At 43.2% G+C, this 24907-nt stretch overlaps 1 protein-coding gene across 5 annotated transcripts in view; it reads left to right on the top strand.

The window, feature by feature from the left end:
- Window positions 1-24907, top strand: part of EPHA5 (EPH receptor A5) — a 726990-nt gene that overhangs the window by 361966 nt on the left and 340117 nt on the right. The gene's annotated exons all lie outside the window — the stretch shown is intronic.

The raw sequence follows: 24907 nt of genomic DNA, 5'->3' as shown, positions 1-24907 counted from the left end.
AATATATGTTTCTTTCTTTTTTCTTTTTTAATGCAATGACTCCCAAATTTTAAAAGCATAATCGTGAAGACCTCTCTGTAAATACGATACGTTCATATTTCTGATGGGATGCTAACAATGTGTGTCACTCAACACGTAAACAAAAGAATTATTATAAATCACAAAGTAACAACACACATTGGAGTGACTGCTAAAGACATTTCACTTCGAGGTACACTCAACAAATCATTTTCAGCATGAAAATAAATATTTAAAAGTATTTTCTCATTTACATATGGGCAATTTTTAAAAAAAAAATTAAATATCTTTATTGCCATTTGTAACATGAATAGAGTGTACAGCATTTAAAATATATTCTGAAACTTTACAGCAAGGGAAACCAAAAAAACAGAAATAGGCGGAGAAAGAAGAAGAACAAAACAATAGATATGGTCACATATTTGATATCAAGACACCGCGCAGCTGACCAAATGCCAACCTTACTTTAAGACTACATTTATTTTGTGAAATATTGGTTGTCGTCATATATAAAAGCAATATATTCAGCCTCATGATAAGTTCCAAACTCCAAACAAAGAATGTACCTGAGCGAAAAATCTATAATTTGAATCACCTTCATCATCATCATTAATATATCAAACTTATCAAAAGTATGATTAACTTAAAGTCCCCATTCAGTGATCTGTGCAAAGGATGTACATCATCATAAATCTTTATTTGGATTAATAAGAATCCATATAAGAATAAAAACAAAGTAAACATACAATACATTTTCATAACACATTGTCGCTGTATACATTTGTAGGTCAGCATTGTGTCTTATTCGACACAACAATCTTGTGTACAGAAATTGTGAAAATGCACAAGAGAATTAAAACTTTTTCTAGCAACAGCATCTTGTCAACTTCATATAATGACCTTGTCAGTCTCAATTACACAATAAAAACATATAGTGCAAAAGCTGTCAGGTGTACAAAATCACAGTAATTAGATATACACTATAAAAGTGGAAAGTGCATTTAGGGATAGGAGAATATAGAAGATCATGTGAGTGATAAGGTATTAACATAGAAGATGTAAGGACAGGCTGGACGTTTCTTCTTTATTCAATCTCATATATTAAACATTCTAGCCGTGAATAGGATTTCCTTCTCTTAATAGCAGACAAAATGTATGAGGAAACTGTGTAACATGTACCAGTCTCAGCCAATTTATGTAAAAAGTTAAAAATATTCTGATAGTAGATACACTTTAACGGCAGAAATAATAGCTGTAGGAAATATTTCCTTATATCTTTAGAGAACTTACAGAATAAGATAAAATTCAATGTAGATTGTGTGGTTTTCCCGTTGCATGCGCATTTAAGTAATTTTTCATCCCATGCCCTTGGGGAAGGCTACCATAAAGTGCAAAATACCTACCTGTAATCTTGTGAGATAAAATCTATTTAGCACATTTATTACAGCTATCAAATATCTTTGAATGTCTTGTTTCACGTACCTGAGCAATATCTACAAACAACAGGTTTAGATCTCTCTCTAATTTCCCTTCTGCCTTCTATTTTCCCTATAAGGACAATATTCAGTTCCTTTTTGCTATAATGCAGAATACTTATTGAGTTCTCTATACTAATGTTATCATTGATCTCCTTTAATAGGTTATTCACATATGCCAACCAGTGAAGTTTGTCATTGTACTCAAGTGTTAGGCAGCCTTCTATGATTTCCTTGGTGAACTTGGTTCCTTTCCTACTGCAAATATAATGCCAAATTATGGTCAGACGTATCCGAATTACATCTTTTAGATAAGGTACATCTAATTCATTGTTAACAATTTAGGTCGATGTTCACCATGGCGCTCCCTGGAGTCTACACAAACAGAGATTCTCCTGCATCTGTAGAATCGTACTATTTGCCAGGCTCACGAGGGAGCCCCCTAAGAAGTACCTGTTAAGCTTGTGCTTTTGTATAATTGCAACAATTCTCTTATGGGTTTATTAACAATTTAAGTGGCAAACCTAAAACGGCTTCAGATGATCTTATACATTTCAGTTCCGCAATTCTCTGCTGAGGGTCTCATTGTCCACTTGAGAGAAGTGTATACCCAAGTATGTAAATTTGTGTATTTCTGCTAATTCATGTCCTTTGATATAATGGGTATTCTTTTTTGGTTTTTCCTTCCCACACATCATTATAAAGGTTTTCATTAAATTGAGTTTCAAATCTCTTCTCCATATAAGTGACAAAGTTATCTATCAGATGCTGCAACCGTTAGCAGTTCTAGATAGTAGCATTGCATCATCTGTGAATAGGAGGACAGGGGTCAGTAGCTTAGCCACTCTCAGGGCATTGACAGTCACTCGTTCCAATATTTTATTCACCCCATTAATGTAAAGCGAAAACAAAAAGGGGGCGAGAAACCCCACCATTTTCTGATTTGTCTTGTAACACTGAAGCTTGATGTACATTCCCCGTTTGTTCCATACCATAGATGAGCAGTCAAGGGGTTATACAGCCAAGTGTGAGTTAATGTCTACAGGGGTGCCCATTTTTGCCACGGTCTATCACAATTTGGCATGATTTACACGATCTAGCGCAGTACTCAAGTCTGCAAAGCAAGTCTGCATGACCTTCCTTGGCTATGGTGTATCTACTGATAAAGGGATTTAGATTTATACACTGTTCCTCTATGCCAATATCTCTCCTGAACCCATACTGGGAATCAGTAAGCATCTGATTATCTGTTGCCCAGGTTTCCAACCTCTCCAAGATAATTCTTCCTATTAGTTTAGTGGTTGATTCCAAAAGGGATATTGGGTGGTTATACCTTGGGGGACGCACCTTGGGCTGCAGGGTTACATACCTGAGTCAAGATAGGTGCCCAGAGTGTAATGTGGGATTTACATGTATCTATAGGAACCGTGTCAGGGCCGGGAGCCTTTCCTTTCACACACTTTTCATTTGCAGTGTTTACTTCTTCAATGCTGATAGGTTGTAGATGTAATGATCCTGAAGAATATATACCAGCTGTAGGCAGATCTACACCTTCATTGTTGGGATTAAAGGTTCCACCAAAATGACTGCTCCAATCTGTTTGATGGAAACGTGCCTCAGCCTTTGGGGCTGAAATATCCTTACGGAATGGCATTTTAATTGTTCTCCAAAATAATACAGTATCTCCAGTCTTGGGTGTCTGTTCCAAACTGGCCCAGGCCCTCTCTGGTAGATGTTTTTCCTCCATCCAATGCTTGCTTGTAAATCAGCCCTAAAGTTTTAACCTCCTCCATATTTCTAGGTGTAAACTGCAGGGCTTTCTTAATTTTCTGGTTCGCATGTGTGCAGTGATGGTCAAACCAACCAGTGTTCTTTTTTGTTGAAACCCTTATTTGTGACTCTTAAGTTATCAGCAAATGCAAAAGTTATTTTACCAAAAGCGGCTAATATCTTACATGAAGTGACGGCCCCTTCTGTGCAAATGATGAATTTGTCAAAGTTATATTTTACTATTCTTTCTAGAAAGGCAGATTCATGTATCCCTGCCACTTGAGACTTGCACCATTGTTACCCTCTGTTTTGATGTGTGCTGCTAGCTGCGGCCCCTCCTTATGTTATGTTTTAATGTTAAGGGTGAGTATTGATGGGGAATAGTCACTAAAGATGCTTGATTCAAATTCAACCGATTCAAACAGCCCCAATCAATTTTCTGATAATAAAATATGGTCAATGGTCGAACTGCGGCCATTCCATTGAAAGGTTGGTAGTGGGACCTTTTCACTATCAGGCCTTTGCCCCAGCAGTTCTAGTTTATGTTTGAAAATCATCTCATTTATGATCTCACCATATGGATTGTATAAGAAATGTGGCTGGCCACTTCCTGTTTCGTCCATATACCTGCAAGCCTCTTTATCTGTGAGCTGACATTTACTCATATTAAAGTTCCCCACCCAGATAAAAACACAATTTGCCTCGAAACCACTCACAAAATCTGCTAGCTCATTCTCAAGATCTACTATTACCCTACTACTTATGTTATAAGTCTTTATATAGTTCAACCATTCTTTATTCTCTATATCATTTTTAATACCAGCAACATTCCATGATCTAATGGCTAGCCTTTTTTCAATATTACTGAGATCTCACCCCTTATTTCTTGCTGCTCTTTTGTATCCTCCAGCCAGGCGCGGCTGGTCCATTTGGGCGAAAGGGCCGCGCCCCGCCCCTCCCCCCCCCGTAGGAACAGTGTCTGTCAGGCTGAACAAAAGTCAGCCTGACAGACACTATTCACTTTCAGTTTAAGCAGCCAGGAGACACACATCCGCATTTAGCGCTGGCTCCTGGCTGCCTGAACTGAACTTTGCTGGGCTGAGAAAGTCACAGCTCCGTTGGGCGTGACTTTCTCAGCTCAGCAAAGGTTAGTGAGGCCCTCCCCTCAGTGACGAGGGTTAGCGTCACTGATTGCCTCGCACCTGGGCGCTTCAGTTTTAAGCCCTGAAGCGCCCAGGGTCGAGTGTCAATCAGTGACACTTCATCACAGAGTGGGGTGGGGTCAGTAGTCTCCCTGACCCCATCCCACTTTGTGATGACGATAGGACTGCTGCCTTCCCTCATTGGCTGACCTTAGGTCCCAAGCCGGTCTGGAACCTCCGAGGCAGAGCAGAGCTGGCTGAAGGTAAGTGTGATTTATTTTCTTTTTACATTGTTTGGGGCGTGCGTGCGTGCGTGCATGTATGAATGCTTGGGAAAGAGTGTTGTGAATGAATGTGTTTGTGTGTGTGTGTGTGTGCGCCTGGTTGTGAGTGTTATGTGTATGTGAGCGTGTGTGTGTGTCCTGTCCGCCCCCTCCCCCTAAAACTTACCGGCCGCCACTGCCTCCAGCACCCTTTGATTGATCACAGGCCTCAGTGTCCTCTGTTGTCAAACCTCTTCACTACAGCTGCTGACTATTGCAAATCTGTTGAAATGTGTCCGGGGCATACCCATTCTGAACTTACATAAGTGATGCAGAGGGGAGAACCCATGATAAAGTGGACTTTTGACAGGGGTGTTTATAGAAGAAGCCTACTGTTACAGCTGTAATCCTCCTGTGAGTGTTATCCATAAGCTGTTGCCTACAGTAGAGATCTGATAGGAGGGATTTTACTACAGCTGGATGTCGGACGTTAACTATAATACAATCACCATAACCTACTTATCTGGAGTTCCCAACCTAGGTCACCCTTCTCACCATTGCGATCGCGGAATTCTTATAACATTTTATAAATAGGTCCACCATAAATTTTCAAAGCGAACTTCCAATTTCCCCACCTCCTCAGGTTGATGAATCTTTGCCACCGTATTAGAATGGAGCTCAACCCAAATATATATCTGTGATAATCATTGTTTACAACATTAAATATTAGGTCAATGATGAGAGATTTGATGAAGTTATAAAAGTTGTATTTGCCCTCGAAGGTATTAGTCTGTACGTCATATTTAGTTTAGTCAAATAAATCGGTTCACAGAAATATTGAGAAAATATGGTTAGAACAAGCATACAAAATAACAGCGTGTTCCATAAAGGAATTAGTCCCTATCTTATTCTAAAGGACCTAACCTATCCTAGCGAGATCAGATGAAGAGTTCTATTGGAAAAGAGCAAATAAATTTTAAGAGCAAAAGACTAATAGCTTAGAAAGGTCAAACTCCCCATAAAGAGTAGTTCTGGAAACTCAGCTGAGTTCCCTATCAGTTGCAGTAGCAACTTTTAAAACAGGTAAAGGGATTAGATCACAGCAGTAGCTATGATCAGCATAAAGATAAAATCCTCACAAAGGGTAAGGAAAACAACAAAGAAATCCCCATTAGCAGTAGCTTATGGCAATTCAGGCTAGCATAACAAAGTGCTAAGGGGCATGGCAGGGCAGAGTAGGTGTGCACAGACCTCTAGCGAGGAACACATACTATATGGAAAGCACAAAACATGTTGCAAACTATGAATGTTTATTAATTTCTAACCAATAGAGACCATCTTCTGATGGTGTGTCTTCTTCTGTCGCAATTTCCATGGTAAACATCCATGTTGACATGTAGGTATTTGAATATGGCTATATAGTATTATAAAAAAATGCATCTGTGAAAGGTTCTCATAAGAACCTTTGCAAGCATACTCTGTTAGCTGTAAAGGTTGCATTGTGAAAGAATGGACTGCTCTACGAAACAAAACATAAATATCTAGCATGTCCTCGTTAGATCATGGAATTTTATCCGACAGCAAGTATTCTCTTTCATTAATATATTTGTTCATTATAAGCCTGTGGCAGAGGAAACTATCTAACATATGGTCATATAGTGTGAGGAAGGAAAGAAATACATTTGTGCAGCAAACAGCACATTTCACAAAGATGTCAAGTTCTGCAGTTCAATTATAACCTTAAATCAGCATTTACAAAAAGGTATTTATTTTCTTAAAGGGATAGGAAAGAATCAAGAAAATATTGAGGCCTAGGCAGTGAAAGAACAATAGAAGTTAGAGCTTTCTGCAGAAATAAGCACCATTTTCCCTTTTTGTACGTTTAATAAAAGCACATTTTCCTAACCACTATATTGACACATATTTTCTTTGTTAACATTAAGTCACATTTATATATTATTATGAGGTTAAATGTACTTAAAAATGTTCAACTTCCACACACCATTATGATTTCATGGTGTATATATAGTTAATATCACAGATCGGATCTGATATCTAATGCAGAACTTTGTTTTGTTTTTTAGGGCACTCCAGATCTCTGTTATATGTGAGTCTAGTTTGGGAACATCCTTCAAAATAATTACATAGGGAGTAACATCCGTTAATAGATGCAAAGGGTGTAGTGCAGTCAACAAAAGTCCTGTGTTAGCTTCACCATGATGTCGAGTGGTTCTCACTTCCTGAGATGTAGGTGGAATAGGGTACCCCTCCCATATGCCGTGTGTACTAAGTGTCCTAGTGAATAATGGCCCATTCACTATCCTCTTTAATACTGGATGCTCTAATTCGACAACAGCTTTGATAGAAGCAGCCAGGGATTTAGTTTAAGGCTTGTCACCATTCTGATTTAAGCCAGAGAAATGTTAACAGTCTGTTCAGGTTTAATAACTCTTTCCTTTATTTCTCTTATTTCAAGTAGGAGCTTCCATTCAATGTTATCCTGTTTAGCGTGGGCTCTTTTAGTCATCACCCCCAAGTTCTTAGATATAGGCAATTCCTGCTGTATTTCAGGACCTCTAGAAAGACTACGTTTTCCACTGGTCCCTGTTGTCCTAGAGGGTTTTTTAAGTCTAGTGCACAGAGTTTCTATCAGCTGTCTGCTTTTTTAGCTGGAGGAGATATCAGCTCATTATTGGAAGAGAGTCCTGTTATTTCAAGTGCATATTTGTGACACAGGGTGCCTGATCAGAATTTGATGTATTTAATACTGCTGGGGCAGCATACGATAGATTTTGAGTCCCGATAGTTGACAAAGTTACCTCACTTGTGACTTCCACAATACCACTACCTAAATTCTCATTTGCAGCATTCTAAGTCACGGGCAATCTTTTTCTGTGTTGATGATTTAATTCATTGTTAAACCCATTGTGCCGGTAAGGTAATTGGTTATAGAATTGGTCGTTTTCCAACACTTAGAACATTTCCCATCAGGGCCTGTGCTAGTTTCCACTTATCCGTGGTTGGTTTTTCTCTAAGGGCAAGTTCAATCACTTTTACTGTAAATATTAACTAAGAAAGGGAAAGTTCTTACCAGGGTCACTTTATCCCAGTAAAAAGTCTCGGCCCAAGGGAGAGGGCCCGGTCCGGCCTCGTACAGATGTGAATGGGTGCAGACGGGCCCACTCTTGGCCCAGTCTTTGCCCAGACACACACACAGGCACGTCCTATGCTGCGGGAGTTTGAAAGTGCTTTAAAGCACTGCTGCATCATTTCGAGGTCAAGCTGCCCCCTCCAAGTAAGTGCCAAGGGTGTTGCTGGGGGACATAGTCCCACCCCAGTCAGTTACAACACCAAACAGTGTCTGGTCTGGTAGCCTTGCACAGCGGGATTTTGAAAGCCTTTTTAAGCACTGCTGCGGCATTTACAGGGCAAGCTGCCCCGCCACCAAGTAAGTGTGGAGGGTGTTGCTTGGGGTCACCCAGCCAGGCACAACACCAAACAGAATCCGGTCAGGTAATTTGGAAGTCAAGCCTAGGTCTAGCTCTTTAGTTGTCTTTGTCATGTTGCAGACACATGGGAATTGCGTCTCAGAAAGAGTACTTGGTCACATGCCCATGTGGACTCTGCTATGTGGACATGACTTGTAGGAAGGTGGAAACCAGAATCTGCAAGCATTGCAGTAACATAAGATGTGAACGAGAAACCACCAAAGTCGCTGTACATTTCATTGACATCCACACATGCTCAATGACTTGAACTAGGTTGTACTGGACCAACTTGAAAACAGAAGCAACTCAGAGAAAATCCTCTTTAAAAGTGAAGAATATTGGGTGTACCAACTACAGACGCATAAGACACATAAGACAGGCCTTCCAGCAAGATCCCTTGGAGCGCATTCAGCTTAAAGGGCTAATCGGACACACTGCCACCTGAGATGCTCAGCATTGTCAATAAAGACCAGCGATAAAACATTCTGCTGTTTCACTCACTTTTATTAATTGTTATCCATTTTTGTACTTCCACTATCAGCAATGTGCCAGAGGGTTGTAGTGTCACTTAGTTATACCCCTGAATAGTCATAACTATATTAGCTGCCATCCAATTCACCAGGGAATTCCTGAAGAACTTGTATGTTTAAGATGTTTGACTATTTTGAATATTATAAATATTTCAGGTATCTAACAGACTATGAAAGAACAATACTTGTCCATTTTTTACATCTTATCCATGTTTCACCATCTTACACTGCATCACTGCAATGATTGAGCGTATGTATAATCTCTTTATTGCTGTGCCACCAGTGAATTAGGGAATAGTCCCACTACAGGCGACCGTCTCGGCAGGAGCATGCACTAGTTTTACCCGGGACTTACCCAGAAGCCTGTCTGTTTTGGCCTGAGGTGAAGCTGCATTTAAACTCTGCCATACCTTGCAATCATTAACATGCAGGCCCCGGGTTCAGATGCCAGGTATTGGGCCAAGTGGGGACCAAAGAGGACGTGACTACACAAGTTTGTTTTACCTGAGGCTGCTGGGGTGAGTCCTGCTTTGATTGGCTAAGGCTTAACTATTATAATGACAATTTTACCAACAGTCTGTGAATACTGGGCACACTACCCTCCGAAGAGCCCTATGGGGCATCAGGCATCCTCGAATTCAGTGGGCGTTTAATTCCTTTTACCATCTTGAATAGATGGGGGCATATATGTAGGTTTGTCATGTCTAGTGAAACTTTCACATATTGCATGTGTTTGCAGTGTTACCAGCATGTTTGTACTGGCATAGGATTCCCTGACACATGCATCTGCTCCTGAGATAACGCTATTGTTTACAGTACACACAGTACCTATCTGCTTTTTGGTCGCTTCATATTTGTTTAAGGGCAATACCCATAGTCCGCTGCTCAACTAATGTGTTTTATTATCCTTTGGTGGACATACTTCTATGAATTGTATAACAGTACTGTACTGAGTGTGTGTGCGTGGAATCGTATGAATGATCACTAGTTAGCCAGCCATCTCCTCACAAAGGCTAATAGGGACTCACAAATCCTGGCAAAAGCCACTGTATTTGGGGTATGTGGCAGAAATAAGTTGGTCATATTTAGGACTAAGGTGGGATAGTAACTTCATTTAACCCGTCTTTCCCAGTTTTTAGGTCTGGCCAGGGCAGCGCTTGTGCTGTCTCTTCGAGACACACTGTATTAAGAATATCATCTTTAAGCTCCGCCCATGTTTTTAATTGGCTCCTTTGACTGTCTTTTGTAAATGCTACTTGTTCATTGGTTAATTTGTTTAGTAGTCCCTCCTTATTCCTACCTTTCTCCTGTTGTTACCTTCCATAAGGACTGCCCCTGTTACATGTAATCTTACTTGGTATGCTTTATTTACAGTTTTTCAGCACTCTTTTGTTAATTACTTTTTCATATCTGATGTTGCACGCTGTTCATGTAATTTTAGTTGTGTTTTTTTTATTGTTTCTGTTACATTACTGTGCGCTGCTCCGTAAAAGTGAGTACAAGGCAACATTCCGTTCTATATATTTTTGTGCAGTGCTTCATTTGCCTGACTTTTGTTTTGTTGTGCGTAGCTCGCCCAACCCAATTTTTTCAACATTCAGTGTCACTTGCAAAACTCCATAGCCCTCTGTCTCGTGCACTGTTGCGGCTGCTAACACTTTGGTAGCGCCCTCCGTTGGCAGTCTGTTGTGCCCGGAGATAGGCAAAGCTCCAGCAAAGTAAACACAACTTCTCATATCCTAGCAAACCAGCCCCCCGCCCATCATTGAACTTGTGCAATAGACACTTGGTGCAGGTGCACCGTTCATGGTTGCTATTCCATGGGCAAAATAAGAGCCTGTCCAGGCAGGGAGTAGGTAAGTAAAACATGTTCTCATTTACAACGCTAATAGCTCTAACTTTCACCAATGGAAGACCATTTGCATTACAAATATTTTTTAACCTTGCCAGACAGACCCCAGAATAAATACTGTTCTGGGCACTGCCTAGACAGTTTTAACCATCACTTCATTCAGATCCGACACCCTTTTAGCTTAAAAAGTGCTCCCTTGCAAGAAAAAAGGTTGAAGCACAGCCTGATTCTCAGAGGATATGGAAGAACTCGATAATGAACCATTTGACTGAATTACATTCAGTAAGTGTTATCCTCTCCGTCCTCAGAATCAGCTTGTGGTATAAATAGGCCACCTCCAGATCTATCCAAGCCCCGAATGCTATTATAGCCGTGGGCTAGAGAAGGATCAGGTGAGGGCAAAACAGGAAGGAAAGGGAGGGGACTGCGGGGAGGGAGAGCTGTGAAGACAGAAAACACAACGATTGGTATCAATTCTAATGAATGCTCTCCTAACACTATAGTCATAAATATCGACAGGACATCACAGTTTTATACCTGTAACTTGAAAGCAGACTGCGAAAACTCAGGAGATACTTCTCTTCTACTGAGAACATATAAGTTCAGCTTGTGTCTGTCTTCCCCTGAAAACCCAAACCTCACTATTGTAACAACCCATAAGACCCGGGTAATAACAGAACTATACTGATAACGAAAGTATACTACATACCCTAATCTCTTTCCCAAAGAGAAATGAAGAGGCGCAGGCAGTGCTCTAAGCCGATAAAGAAAGTACACAGTTTCTCCCTGAAACTATACAAGGGTTACGTCACCCAAAGGTAAGGAAAACAAGGTTTACCTGGATAGTTGTTCGGTAAGGTCAAGGAAACAAAACAATTCGTCCCAGCCTGGGACCTATGTCTGGAATCCTCCGCAATAGCCGGTGCAAAAAGGCTCTCCAACGGAGGATCCCAAAGGGGGGGTGGGGGGGGGGGTGGGGTGGGGGGGCACGGACTCAAACAAAAGATGTTTCCTCCGCAATAGCCGTTGCAAGAAGGCTCGCCAACGGAGGAAACAGAATTGGAATGAACCCCAAACTGGTGTTTAGCAAGCGTGTCCTCCGCAAGAGCCGATGCAAGAAGGCTCGCCAACGGAGACACGCGAAAGGTAATCAAAGCACGAGAACGTCTGTCCTCCGCAATAGCCGATGACAAGGCTCGCCAACGGAGGACAAAGAAGGAATACAAAGCTGGAACACACTCGATAAACTTGCCCCAAAACGAAGAGTCGATACGAACGCTGGCGGTCACAATCCAAAATATCCGACACCGGATGGCGGAAGTGGCGTCCAATTTATACCCTGCCTCCTATACCGCTGAGCATTCTGGGAATTGTAGTTTATTCCCCGTCCGTACCCTTTGTCCACAGCGAGGCGCGACAGGAACCTGACAGTACATCCCCCCTCACCTAGAGCGCCGAAGTGGGCCAGGACGCCCAGGAAATCGGCGATGATAAGCAGCCACCAGGCGAGGAGCATGGACACCAGACGCCGGCTCCCACGAGTTCTCTTCGGGACCGTAACCCTTCCAAGCCACCAGATAACTAAGGCCACGTCCCCGCCACCTTGAATCCAGTATACCCTCCACCTCGTACTCCAGACCATCAGGAACCAGCAAAGGGGGAGGAAGGCGTCGCACCACCGCAGCCGCAGCTTGAGCAGGGACACGTGGAAAACAGGATGTACACGCAGATGCATCGGCAACTGTAGCTTCACCGCCACCTGGTTGATGCGCTTCACCACACAGAAAGGACCGATGAAGCGAGGGTTAAACACACTGTAGCGCCTGAACCTGAAGTTCCGGGTGGACAACCACACCCAATCCCCAACCTGATACAAAGGACCTGGACGTCGTCTCTTGTCTGCCGTACTCTTATATGCCGCCTTGGAAGTCTTTAGTGAGTCCTAAACCTGTTCCAATACTCTTTTGAGTTGGGAAACCCTCCTGGCAGCTTCAGGCACTGTCTCCTCTATGCAGGGCTGCACGAAAGGAAGAAACCGGGGATGATGTCCGTACGTACTATAGAAAGGTGATACCCTCGTGGCAGAATGTGTCGCATTGTTGTACGCCACCTCCGCCAGCCATAGATGCTCCACCCAGTTGTTCATACCCTGGGACACATAGCACCGCAGAAATTGTTTCAATGTCTGGTTGAGACGCTCAGTCTGTCCATCAGTCTGAGGATGGAAGCTCGTGGACAAGGCCGTTTCTATATGAAGAGAGGAGCACCATGCCTTCCAAAACCGTGCGGTGAATTGAGAGCCCCTATCTGACACTATGACAGTCGGTAAGCCATGCAGGCGCACAATATGGATCATGAGAAGTTGCGCCAATTGACCTGCTGTAGGCACCTGCGGACAAGCAATAAAATGCCCCATTTTAGTCAAATAGTCAATGACTACCAACACGGCCGTACAACCTTGATCTCTGGGCAGACCCACCACGAAATCCAATGAGATACGCTCCCACGGAGTAGAAGGGGTAGGCAGAGGCTGCAGAAGCCCCGCAGGACGACGATGATCTGACTTGGCTCGGGCACAAACATCACACTCAGTCACCCACCTCCTTACATCGACTCTTATCGTTGGCCACCAACATCTACGCTGGATTAGGTCCATAGTCTTATCCCCTCCAACGTGTCCAGCACTGGGAGAATTGTGACACCATAAGAACATCTGTTTCCGCAAGGATTCCGTAGGAATCAACAATCGCCCCTGGTTTATCGGAAAGCCATGTCGCAATTGCCATTCAGGATGTACCTGCAACCATCTCTTCCAGGGATCCATTTTCACCCCATGCCGTATGCCCTGCAAAAAGGCATCAGGTTGGATAACACAGACCACCTTGACAGGGTCCACTATAGGGGTTTCTAACCCTTTCTCAGGTGTTTTCGTGGATGATTGATGGGTTAAGGCATCCGCCTTTCTATTGTCCGCTCCGGGCCTGAAAGTAATGATGAAATGGATCTCTGAAAAGAAAAGCATCCACCTAAGCTGTCTAGGGGTGAGATGTCTAGCAGCCGACATAAACTGGAGGTTTCGGTGATCAGTATAAACCGTCACCACGTGCTTGGCCCCCAGGAGAAAATGCCTCCATTCCGTGAATGCGTTCTTAATCACCAAGAGTTCTTTTTCTGCGATGCAGTAGTTGAGTTCCGCCCCTGTGAGTTTCCGTGACATAAAAGCCACTGGATGTAATTGCCCTGTGTTCTTATTTTGTTGCGATAGTATAGCTCCTATAGCAACCTCCTAAGCGTCGGCCTCAACTATAAACGGGATGTCTGGATTAGGATGAGTCAATACTGGAGCAGTGACAAACGCTTCTTTTAGAGACACAAACGCCTCCTGTGCCTTCTCATCCCACCCAAACCTTTGGTCTTTTTTCAGCAGTCTTGTTATGGGAGCCACCACCTTTGAGAACTGGTTGATAAAGCGCCTATAAAAATTGGCGAATCCTAGGAAACATTGAACATCCTTGATATTTCGAGGAATAGGCCAGTCATGAACAGCTTGGATCTTTCGTTCAGCCATTTCCTGCCCCTGAGGGGTGAGCATAACCCCTAAGAACTCAACTGTGGTGACATGGAAGTCACACTTGGACAGTTTGCAGTATAAGCTGTGTTGTTGTAGGATTCTCAGGACAGATTTGACATGCTGTACGTGCATCTCCTCAGACTCGGAATAGATGAGAATATCATCAATATACACTATGACATGTCGATCCAGTATTTCTCTTAGCACGCCGTTTAAGAAAAACTGGAACGCCGCAGGGGCATTACAAAGCCCGAAAGGCATGACCAGGTATTCGAATAACCCATACCTGGTCTGGAACGCGGTCTTCCATTCGTCCCCTGCTCTCATTCGTACGAGATGATATGCTCCTTTCAAGTCTAATTTGGTGAATATTGTGGCTTTTTTCACCTGTTCCAAGAGTACGTTAATTAATGGCAAGGGGTATCTATTTTTCACCGTTACCGCGTTGAGGGCTCGAAAGTCCACACAGGCTCTTAATTCCCCATTGGCCTTGGGAATAAAAAATAAAGGGGATGCCGCCGGTGATCTTGATGGGCGGATAAACCCCAATTCCAACAGCTTGTCTAAGTATGTTCTCAGGTAAGCGTTTTCTGGTTCCGTCAACGCATACAGTCTACCCTTGGGAATCACGGCCCCAGGAATTAATTCAATCTGACAATCGTATGGCCTGTGTGGAGGCAACTCTTCGGCCAATACTTCATCAAATACCCCTTTGTAGTCCTGATATACCTCTGGAAGAGTTACTGCCTTCCCAGCTGCCGTGGCTATACTATCCCCACATGCCAAAGCAAACGAAGGACTCTGTGCATATCGAAAACAATGCTCCTCGCAATGTCTGGAATTCATTACAATAGTGTCCGTTTCCCAATTAATGTCGGGGTTGTGTTGTTTCAGCCACGGAATGCCTAGAATCACCCCATAATGTGGCGCCTTAATTACGCTGAAAGAAACCCGTTCTCTGTGATACCCAAACCTCATCTCTGTCATGGCCGTTTGATAACTGATGGGCCCTGTATTCAATTTCCTGTCATCTACTGCAAACACATCGGTACAGTCTTCTCTAGGGACCAGAGGAATGCCTAATCTATCAACTTCCGTCATGTCCATGAAGAAGCCAGTAGCCCCTGAATCCACCATGGCTTGTGTATGCACCTCCATCATGCCAATCATCAACACTATATTGATGAATAAATGTTGTGCTCCCACTACAGTGCTCAACATAGAAGGGATACTAACACGACTCCAGGGAGCCCCTTCATCACCCCCAGAGCCCCTCAGTAGTTTTCCGCCAGTTTCTCCGTGGCTGCTGAAACCCCCCGGTTTAAGCAGAGTTTGGAAAACTTGGGTTTGACAGGGCATTCCCTAACAAAATGGCCTTTTTTGCCGCAATATAAACAAAGACCATATTTGCGCCTCTGTTCCTTTTCAGTAGCGGTTAAGGCCGCTCGGACAGCCCCAATTTCCATGGGTTCAGGGTCGTGAGATACGGAACTGTCAGTGGTCTTCACCGGTACCGAAGAGGGAATAGTTTTGTTCTTAGATCTGCTATCGCCTTTGCGATTCTTCATCCTATGATCCAAATGTAATACCAAATTGATCAAATCTTCACATGACACTGGCTGGGGGTCTATTTGAGCTATGATGTCTTTCATTTCCTCAGTTAAACCCTGATGGAATAGTGATGCTTGCTTAGCTTCTGGCCACTTGGTTTCCGTAACTAGCCTTCTGAAGTTGTTCAAATAGGTCACAATGTCTTGATTCCCTTGATGCAATTCTAACAGCTCTTTATCAGCCGTGTACGTGTCTGCCCTTCTGTCGAACACTTTCGTGAACTCGGCCTGAAACGCATCCCAATCATGTAACAATGGGTCATTTCTTTTAACTATCGGAACTGCCCATTGAGCCGCGTCCACCACTAAATATGAAATGATGAAGGCAACCTTTAACTGATTGGTGGGAAACGATCGGGGTTTGCAAGAAAAATGCATCATCGCTTGCGTCAAGAATACTTGTACTGACCCAGCATCCCCGTTAAATCGTTCTGGATTTGCTAGCGGAATGCTAGGGGGTATTTCCACCACTACCGGACCGGCCGTGCCAGACCCTGAAGCCCCGGCACTAAAGGGGTTTTTCTGGATATTATCTAACCGGTTCCTTAATTCAGTGTTTTCTTGCCTGGATACAATCAATTCAGATTGCACCACTACTAATGCAGCCATCACCTCGTCCAGAGTAGCCATAACCGTTCCGCTGATCAAGAGGACTATAACTCGTGGGTCGGATATTCTGTTATCCTCTCTGTCCTCAGAATCAGCTTGTGGTATAAATAGGCCACATCCAGATCTATCCAAGCCCCGAATGCTATTATAGCCGTGGGCTAGAGAAGGATCAGGTGAGGGCAAAACAGGAAGGAAAGGGAGGGGACTGCGGGGAGGGAGAGCTGTGAAGACAGAAAACACAACGATTGGTATCAATTCTAATGAATGCTCTCCTAACACTATAGTCATAAATATCGACAGGACATCACAGTTTTATACCTGTAACTTGAAAGCAGACTGCGAAAACTCAGGAGATACTTCTCTTCTACTGAGAACATAAGTTCAGCTTGTGTCTGTCTTCCCCTGAAAACACAAACCTCACTATTGTAACAACCCATAAGACCCGGGTAATAACAGAACTATACTGATAACGAAAGTATACTGCATACCCTAATCTCTTTCCCAAAGAGAAATGAAGAGGCGCAGGCAGTGCTCTAAGCCGATAAAGAAAGTACACAGTTTCTCCCTGAAACTATACAAGGGTTACGTCACCCAAAGGTAAGGAAAACAAGGTTTACCTGGATAGTTGTTCGGTAAGGTCAAGGAAACAAAACAATTCGTCCCAGCCTGGGACCTATGTCTGGAATCCTCCGCAATAGCCGTTGCAAAAAGGCTCGCCAACGGAGGATCCCAAAGGGGGTGGGGGGGGTCACGGACTCAAACAAAAGATGTTTCCTCCGCAATAGCCGTTGCAAGAAGGCTCACCAACGGAGGAAACGGAATCGGAATGAACCCCAAACTGGTGTTTAGCAAGCGTGTCCTCCGCAAGAGCCGATGCAAGAAGGCTCGCCAACGGAGACACGCGAAAGGTTATCAAAGCACGAGAACGTCTGTCCTCCGCAATAGCCGATGACAAGGCTCGCCAACGGAGGACAAAGAAGGAATACAAAGCCAGAACACACTCGATAAACTTGCCCCAAAACGAAGAGTCGGCACGAACGCTGGCGGTCACAATCCAAAATATCCGACACCGGATGGCGGAAGTGGCGTCCAATTTATACCCCGCCTCCTATACCGCTGAGCATTCTGGGAATTGTAGTTTATTCCCCGTCCGTACCCTTTGTCCACAGCGAGGCGCGACAGGAACCTGACAGTAAGTGAGAGTACCTTTCAAGAAAAAGGTTTTTCTCATAAAACCCGTGGTATCCCATCACATGATCTAAGGTTGACTTTCTTTTGATTACTGGGTGAGTTCTCAACCTTCCGTATCACTATTTCTTCCCTATCCTGATATATATACTACTTGAAAATGTATACTCCCTGAAAATGTATACTCCCTGAAAATGGTCAGAAGGCATACTTTCATGTTGTACTACATACAAAAGGAGACTTTCTCTCACCCGTGATTTATATTTGTCTTCTCACTCTATAACTGCCTCTGTGCTCCTTGAATTGTCCTGTCCCTTTTAGGGCTGTTCTCATACTATCTCTTACCATACCCCCATCCTCTACCTGCTTCTGCCCTCTTTATAAGTGCTTACTCTATCTGTATAGCGATTGCAGTCCTCTCCACACCTAATCCTCCACAATCAGATATATTTACACCTCTTTTAAATCGATTAAATTTTGTGCTTGCATTCCTATTTCCTTTTTTTACATTTCTTTGAGCTTATTATGTCTAACAGTACTTCCTGATGAATGCATTGCCTTCTCGCCATACCTATTTCCATGTTAATATCTCTCATTACTTTCCACACTTTCCAGAGTGCCTGTGGTTTCCTTAAAATCTCTGTACCTCTGGTATCTCATCCTTTCTTGAGGGAGGTCGCCAGAGGTAGCCCTATTTGCAAAAATATATGTGCACTGCACCTTTGTGAAAAGTTACATGAGCAAATGAAGGCATAAAAAGGACTAAACCCTATTCCCAAAATCGAGAATGGTGGCTTTTTAACATTGTACTTTGGTCTAACTTACACCTCTAACATGGAATTGCAACGTGGTGAAGTCTGCTCATAATGACAGATTTGTGGACGTGCCCACTTTATATGTTGAGGAAAACCTACAAAGTAACTTATTTGTATATGTTAACTAACCCTTTCCAGGTAGTGTGCCATGCAAATACATTTCCTTCTGTCACTCTCAATTAGTTCATGGGGTAAAATTGGGGTGTAGGATGAGGGTTATCTCCACTAGAAAGTCATCCCTCATTTCCTTATGCAGAAATGTACATTTGTGCATTTAAAGAGCTTGATTCAGAAAGGTAAACTTGCACTTTTCTGTAACTTTACAACTGTTTGCTATTCACAAAGATATTTTACTAGTAGTATATTTACCACTGCTGAGTCTCAGTGCATAATTTATTTATTTATTTATTTATTTAATGGTTTTTGTAAAGCGCGTAGTAACTCGGGAGAGCATCCCAGCGCTGGCCTGCTTCTCCAAGGGTTTCAGCCAATTAATGAAATTACATTTGCGGGAAAAGGAGGGTCTTTAGGATTTTTCTGAACTGGAGGTAGTTCGGTTCTGTCCTGAGTTTTCGTGGTAAGTGGTTCCAGCGTTTGGCCGTGTGGACCGAAAAGCGACGGCCACCGGTCATGGCTTTTCTGACTCTAGGGACTACAATAAGATTTTCTACATTGGACCGGAGATCTCTCTCTGCTTTGTATGGGAATAAGAGTTCTTTCAGAAGTGGGGGGCCGTTGTTGTTGAGGGTTTTATGGGCCAGGCAGAGGGCCTTGAAAACGACCCTTTCTCTGACTGGGAGCCAGTGGAGAGATTTGAGGGCCGGCCTGGCGGAGGATCTTCACGGTGTGCCCGTGAGTAGACGGGCGGCGGCGTTTTGGACTTTCTGCAGTGAGTTCAGGGTGGCTTCAGGGGCTCCCAGGTATATGGCGTTACAGTAGTCTAATCTTGCCAGGATTAGACCCTGAATGAGGAGCCTCCTTGCGGTATCGGGAAGCAGGGGAAAGATCTTCCTGCAGGCTCTAAGTAGCCCAAAACATGTCCCTGCGGTTCTTTTAGCCTGGGTTTTAAAACTCATGTCCTTGTCAATCCACACACCAAGGCTCTTGACCTCTTCCTTGGGTGCGGGAGGGTCCCCTAGGCACCTAGGCCAAAGGTGAGATGGTAGAGAGGGCCTCTTGTGGCCCATCAGGAGAATCTCAGTCTTGGACCCATTCAATTTCAATGAAGAAAGATTCATCCATCGGTGGACTTCGGAGAGGCAGCTGTGGAGATCGGATGGGGCGTGGTGAGGGTGAGAAAGGGTTACGACCAGCTGAGTGTCGTCGGCGTAGTTGATAACTGACACGCCGTACGCGCTGACCCTCTTCTCCAGTGGGGCCATGTACACGTTGAAAAGTGTAGGGCTCAAAGATGAGCCCTGCGGTACTCCACACCGGAGGGGGATGGTGGATGAACAGCTGTCGTTTTCCCGCACCTGGAAGGAGCGTCCTGTTAGAAAGGATTCTAGCCATTTCAAGGCCATACCCTTTAGTCCGATCTCTCCCAGACGGTGGATTAGGGTGGGATGGTCTACAGTGTCGAAGGCCGCACTGAGATCTAGGAGGATCACTGCCACTGATCCTCCCATGTCCAGAATGCTTCTGGCCTTCTCCACTGCTGTCAGGAGGGCGTTGTCCGTGCCCTGACCTGGACGGAATCCTGTCTGGGAGGCCGCTAAGAGGTTGTTGCTTTCTAGGTAAAGCGATAATTGCTTATTTACCAGCTAGGATAAACAGATAGGACAGTTCTATCTTTATATGTGTGAAGACCAGGGCTTTTAGTGGGGAGTCTGTGGGGGTCTGATCATCCCCAGTTTTTTGGGGGGACTCGAAAGGGGTCTCTAGGGGGCTCTATTTTCGGGCCTCATAGGTCAAAGTTAGGGTGACCAGACGTCCCAATTTTTGTTGGTGTTTCGGGTGAGCATGATCATTGCTTAAGCTGTGACGTCATTGTAGCAGGAAGGGAAATCCTTTGAAGAGAGACACTTTCTCTTGGGATTTCCCTTCTCTCAGCGCCACCTACGTCATCGTGCCAACCATCGGCACAACAACAGCTGGTTAGAACCGACACCACCCTTCAAGGGTTTTAGGAAATCCTGCAATAGATTTCTAAGTAATATAAATAATTTGTCCATGTTTTTTAAAGTGTTTGGTATTTTATGGCTTATACTTAATATATATACCTTTTTGTCTATTTTATTATCGTTTGCTGGATGCGACGTCATGATTTTCTGAAACACACAATGCTAGTTATCTTGATTTAGACCACGCCCCTAGTCGGATAGGCCACACCCTTTAAGAAATTTGCCACGTCCCTTTTAGCGCACCCCCAGTTTTTTTTCCCACTTAAAGCCCTGGTGGAGACTCCGCACTCGTAAAAGTACTGTTCATTAAATACTTTAGTGACCAGCAACAATCGTAAACTTATACAAAAGTGGAACTTTACCCTTGTGAATCAGGCCCTTAATGTAATAATGGATACACAGTCCCGAGAATCTGTGGCATTTGCAGATACCCAGGATTATTCTTTATGAATTTCATAAAAAATGGAAATGTGTCCCAAACTTATCTTTAACCCTAGCAGAGTATGTTTACTACTTTCACTAGGGAACATTTGTGAATCATACCCATCGGTCAGTCTGTATGTCCGTCTGTCTATCTTGACTGCTCAAAGCACTAGCAAGTGACTAAAAGGTACAATGTGACCACTTGATAAAAAACTGAAAATAAATGTATTTGAAACAGAAGCTGTTATAGCTGCACGGGCGAACTTCATAAACTTTTTCTCTGCGTTCTTCAAAGGTTTGGCAATGTTTGCTGAGTTAAAAAATTCGACGGTCTTTTCACCTAACATGGATGAGATTGAAATCCCATTAAATCTCACATAGCCATATGGGATTGTCGAGTATGTATCATGGCAATGCAAAAGTAATCTTTATTAATAATGTTCTGTAATTCACTTTTAAATCAAACTTGAATGAGCTCGGCTGTCGCCCGGTGAGATTGAGAGCGTCTTAATTATTTCTCTCAAGCCGCCGTTGTCTTCTGACAGGCCACAGAAGCCCGTGGAAGGCCTAGTATTATGACTGACATTTTGCGTGAAATGACACTCTCGGCACAACGCTTGAAATGCAGTGTGGGCAGAGGTTACAGCCGTGCATGAAGGACGCTCGGTCATTCGGTTAAGGATCCTCAGCCTTTGAGTTGAACACAACAAAAGAGATCAAACTGTGAGGCGACGCTCGCCGCTGAATCCTGTCAGGGCCGTCTTCCATATACATTACCGCCAGAGGAAATGTACAGAGCGCAGAGCATGCTGGTCCGAGGCGCGCGCACAATGCTGGCTGTCAAGAGTTCCGCATTCGCCGAAGAATCCTGTGGGAAAAGTCTCGTCTCTGCCGTCTCCCCTAACCCTGGGTGTTACTATTTTAATTTCGGTGGCATATTGGAAAGCCACTGCATGCGGCGCGTGCTGCATTATTGAGGCTTCTTAAGAGGGGCTGGGGGGTGGAGGGGGGGCTGAAGGAGGCAGTTGTGATGTTCTTCAAATATATACATTTCAGTTTGACCTCGAATGAGTTCTCCTCATGTGCCTTAAGACCTTTGGGCTTAATATTGTGAGGCTGAAAAATAGAATTTCAATAAAGCAACAGCCCTAGGACATGAACGGCAGTCTGGCTCCTTTCGGGTTTGCACACATGTTGAAATGATTAAAGCACATATACAAACACTCTTCTGTACATACCGTTTGCGCATATCATTTAGAACAACTCCTACATCCAAAAAGCCGTAGATCGACACATATGCAACAAATTGCGCCTGGGAATATTGTATTGCCAGTTCTGGTAATGCTGAGTATCATCAAGAATATACTTAATCACAAACATTTTGAGAGGATGCAAAACTATTTGTACGCCTATGGAATTTGTGAATTTCAAGGGTATGGAATTCCGCACAATTTATTTATGGGGAAACTGAGCTGGACAGAAAATGGCTTATATCTCGTGACTTTTGAACACATGGCATGCCCTTGCATTGAATGTTCATGCAAGATACCTTGAAATTTACTTTTGCAAAATGTTGGATAATTTTAAAATAATTTTTGCAGTCTCTTGCACTCAAAAGGGCAGCACTTTGAGAACAATAGCTAATGTAATTAACCTTTCACTGGCATTCCAAGCACCCCCTACAACGTTCAAATCAGTGCTTATTATATGTGCTGAAGAATTGCTTTCCTGAGGTCCTACCTCAAGGGAAGTGAATGGCACACCATAACCAAACCATTTTTTATATGTCATTTCAGGTGAGTGTTGCCTTTCCTAATAGAAAAACAGTATAATGGCGCATTCAGGATGTAGGTGCATTAACTCGGAGCACCATGCTAACCATTTTATCTGACAAAGAGGCGACAGACGCATATGATACTAACATTGAACTCTAACTGAAGGACTGCTACACCTTGGAGTAGACATGAACCTCCAGGGACCAATTGACAGGACCAGGGAACTAGTCCTAAAGTAAGATGTGTGGGGACTTCACGGCAGAAAGTGACGTCACGAAAGGTGGCTTGCACCATCAGACTTATTGCCTCCCCTCGCCCACCCCTTAGATGCGATTGCATCAGAGAAGCCAGCAAGTGATCAGCGTTCTGAATGGGCTCCCATCTTGCCCCAGAGAGGCCAAAGAGTGAATGTGTGGCTCCATTTACTCCAGCTATCGAGCTCCCAGTTAAATAAGTAGGGGGACGCCGTCCACCCGCGTGGTACCCCGACTCGAGCCCTGGGCAGGACTTTGAGGGTGTGTGTAAAATATCCCCACTAATCCCTGCTACGCGTCTTAGCCAATGCATTGCACATTGTGCCCACTTTGGACTGAATTAGTGGATATCTGTAAGCATCAGAAAGGATATGGCTCTTCTTTATTCCTATGAGCGCGACAATGCCAGTGCGGAAGAGCAGAAAAATTGATGTAGGACAAGGAATGTGCAATATATTGCTGACCCTCATTGCTATTATCAATAACAAACGAAACTATTGATATTACATATCTGTTTGTGGGAAACACCCAATACCTCTAAAACCCTATTTTCTGTGTGATAATGGGGATGTGAGTAGGAAGTGTTATTTTTCTGAATTTGCTTTGACGTACATATCTATAGCCTTTGACACCCTCTGTGCCCTTTATTTAAAGTGTTATCAATGCAGTGTAAACGTTTAACTACTTACCACTGCGTAACGAGGATTATGCTGGTCGTGTTGTCACTTTGATTTAAAATATCATCCAGCACTATTTGTATTATGACCGTTTTCGATTTTTGAATTATTCATTATTTGGTCCTGTTGGTATTTCAATTTGATGAAGACACCACAGTTGACTCCGTTCTATTCTTTCAGTTTGATATTTACTGTTATACTTCACTATAGTTCCCTAGGGAGCGTTTATTTGTGCTCATTTTATATATTTGCACAAAGATAAAGGTCAGTTGCTACCCAAGGGCGAAAGCTCTAAACAGTTAACAGGCCATTTTCAAGACGAGCAGCAGATGGACTGAAGGTGAAGCAGGGATGCTACTGGGCAAGGGAGGCTGTTCACAATGTTGCAGATGTTCCACCTTACTATTATATTTTTTGTATTCCAATATGTATTTTTTTTACGGAGCTCTCAATTTCACTTGTCAGGCAAGTTAGCCATAGTATAAGAATATAAAATATATTGTCTATATTTATATAATTCATCAAGAATAATTGTGTAATATGGTCTGTATATTGTTACTTCTAGAGGTTCTTGTAACATAATAAATCACAAGGCTGAAGGTCAAATTGTTTGTAAATGTCACCAGAACCATGAAATGACAACATTGAACCATATTACTCATGTTACCATTATGGGTTCTTTATATTGCATGTTTATTTGGGGATAGTTAGCTTGCAAAATGTATTTGTTTTCTTCAAAGTGCAGTTATCAATTACACTGGTTGGAATTAAAATGTTTAGACTTTGTTTACCTTTCTTGACTAAATTGTTGATAAATGACAGATTATGGTCCAGGCAAGTAAAATATTGCAGTTCTGTGATTGCGGCTTTCAAGCATGTGGATTTATCATGTTTGCCATATAATTGTACGATTTTTAGATTTCAAATAAATTCTGTTTCTAGATTAAATGAATGCAAATAAATAATGCCACCAGAAAGTGTGCTACATAATTTGCCATATTTTTTCTGCTGCATAATTTAGATAAATTGGTGACATCATTTGTTTACCTATGTTGAATAATCCTAGTCGGCTTGACAATGGTAAAGCTTTGAATGATGATGATGATGAAATGCCTAATTCACAATATTTGACACACACACACACACACACACAAAAACTTGGAACACAATATTTACCTTGCCATCATTCCGATGCCCCCTCCAAATGCACTAAGGGCCTGATTACGAGACAGACCCTGCTCCCCCCAATCTCTTCACTTTCCTCTTCTACCATTCGGGACTCCCTGCCTCCACCTCATCCCAAGGGGTGCCACCGCTCCTGTAT

This window comes from Lissotriton vulgaris, chromosome 3_1 (genome assembly GCF_964263255.1).
Source record: "Lissotriton vulgaris chromosome 3_1, aLisVul1.2, whole genome shotgun sequence".
Classification (NCBI taxonomy): Eukaryota; Metazoa; Chordata; class Amphibia; order Caudata; family Salamandridae; genus Lissotriton; species Lissotriton vulgaris.
The sequence above is the reverse complement of the archived record's forward strand: the minus strand, read 5'-3'. Positions and strand labels throughout refer to the sequence as shown.